We start from the raw sequence: 2,500 nt of genomic DNA, 5'->3' as shown, positions 1-2,500 counted from the left end.
GTGAACACTATGACAGAAACAAACATGTTGTCAGCTGGCTTGTAGTGAACACTATGACAGAAACACACATGTTCTCAGCTGGCTTGTAGTGAACACTATGACAGAAACAAACATGTTGTCAGCTGGCTTGTAGTGAACACTATGACAGAAACAAACATGTTGTCAGCTGGCTTGTAGTGAACACTATGACAGAAACAAACATGTTGTCAGCTGGCTTGTAGTGAACACTATGACAGAAACAAACATGTTGTCAGCTGGCTTGTAGTGAACACTATGACAGAAACACACATGTTCTCAGCTGGCTTGTAGTGAACACTATGACAGAAACAAACATGTTGTCAGCTGGCTTGTAGTGAACACTATGACAGAAACACACATGTTCTCAGCTGGCTTGTAGTGAACACTATGACAGAAACAAACATGTTGTCAGCTGGCTTGTAGTGAACACTATGACAGAAACAAACATGTTCTCAGCTGACTTGTAGTGAACACTATGACAGAAACAAACATGTCAGCTGACTTGTAGTGAACACTATGACAGAAACAAACATGTTGTCAGCTGGCTTGTAGTGAACACTATGACAGAAACAAACATGTTGTCAGCTGGCTTGTAGTGAACACTATGACAGAAACAAACATGTCAGCTGACTTGTAGTGAACACTATGACAGAAACAAACATGTTGTCAGCTGGCTTGTAGTGAACACTATGACAGAAACACACATGTTGTCAGCTGGCTTGTAGTGAACACTATGACAGAAACACACATGTTCTCAGCTGACTTGTAGTGAACACTATGACAGAAACAAACATGTTGTCAGCTGACTTGTAGTGAACACTATGACAGAAACAAACATGTTGTCAGCTGACTTGTAGTGAACACTATGACAGAAACACACATGTTCTCAGCTGACTTGTAGTGAACACTATGACAGAAACAAACATGTTGTCAGCTGACTTGTAGTGAACACTATGACAGAAACACACATGTTCTCAGCTGACTTGTAGTGAACACTATGACAGAAACACACATGTTCTCAGCTGACTTGTAGTGAACACTATGACAGAAACAAACATGTTGTCAGCTGACTTGTAGTGAACACTATGACAGAAACACACATGTTGTCAGCTGACTTGTAGTGAACACTATGACAGAAACAAACATGTTCTCAGCTGACTTGTAGTGAACACTATGACAGAAACACACATGTTGTCAGCTGACTTGTAGTGAACACTATGACAGAAACAAACATGTTGTCAGCTGGCTTGTAGTGAACACTATGACAGAAACAAACATGTTGTCAGCTGGCTTGTAGTGAACACTATGACAGAAACAAACATGTTGTCAGCTGGCTTGTAGTGAACACTATGACAGAAACAAACATGTTGTCAGCTGGCTTGTAGTGAACACTATGACAGAATCAAACATGTTGTCAGCTGGCTTGTAGTGAACACTATGACAGAAACAAACATGTTGTCAGCTGGCTTGTAGTGAACACTATGACAGAAACACACATGTTCTCAGCTGACTTGTAGTGAACACTATGACAGAAACACACATGTTGTCAGCTGACTTGTAGTGAACACTATGACAGAAACAAACATGTTGTCAGCTGGCTTGTAGTGAACACTATGACAGAAACAAACATGTTCTCAGCTGGCTTGTAGTGAACACTATGACAGAAACAAACATGTTCTCAGCTGACTTGTAGTGAACACTATGACAGAAACAAACATGTTGTCAGCTGGCTTGTAGTGAACACTATGACAGAAACAAACATGTTGTCAGCTGGCTTGTAGTGAACACTATGACAGAAACAAACATGTTGTCAGCTGGCTTGTAGTGAACACTATAACAGAAACAAACATGTTGTCAGCTGGCTTGTAGTGAACACTATGACAGAAACGAACATGTTGTCAGCTGGCTTGTAGTGAACACTATGACAGAAACAAACATGTTGTCAGCTGACTTGTAGTGAACACTATGACAGAATCAAACATGTTGTCAGCTGGCTTGTAGTGAACACTATGACAGAAACAAACATGTTGTCAGCTGACTTGTAGTGAACACTATGACAGAAACAAACATGTTGTCAGCTGGCTTGTAGTGAACACTATGACAGAAACACACATGTTCTCAGCTGGCTTGTAGTAAACACTATGACAGAAACAATCATGAGGTGTAATTTTATTAACTGTAGTCAATATTGTCAATAATAACCAACATCGGTTTTTTATTCTACATTTGGTCCAGAAATCCTGAAGACAATAAAGCTGAAGATATTTCCCATTTTCATATAGGATGAAAAGGCAGGAAGTTCAAGATGGCAGAGACATTGACGTGCCAGCTGCAGAGCTATGGAGTCATCGTCCATCATATGATGTCATCGTCCATCAGTGGCCTGCCCCTGATGATGTCATCGTCCATCACTGGCCTGCCCCTGATGATGTCATCAATTAAAGGGGCACGGAACTGAGACAATCAAGAATTTCCTTTTTCC

The 2,500-nt window shown here is 40.7% G+C and overlaps 1 protein-coding gene across 1 annotated transcript in view; it reads right to left on the bottom strand.

Moving 5' to 3' along the window:
* The window catches only part of sgip1a (SH3GL interacting endocytic adaptor 1a), a gene marked incomplete at its 5' end in the record, with an annotated part of 103,297 nt that overhangs the window by 92,583 nt on the left and 8,214 nt on the right, over positions 1-2,500 (bottom strand). The gene's annotated exons all lie outside the window — the stretch shown is intronic.

Source organism: Poromitra crassiceps (assembly GCF_964638095.1).
Source record: "Poromitra crassiceps genome assembly, chromosome: 12".
In the NCBI taxonomy this organism is placed as follows: Eukaryota; Metazoa; Chordata; class Actinopteri; order Beryciformes; family Melamphaidae; genus Poromitra; species Poromitra crassiceps.
The sequence above is the reverse complement of the archived record's forward strand: the minus strand, read 5'-3'. Positions and strand labels throughout refer to the sequence as shown.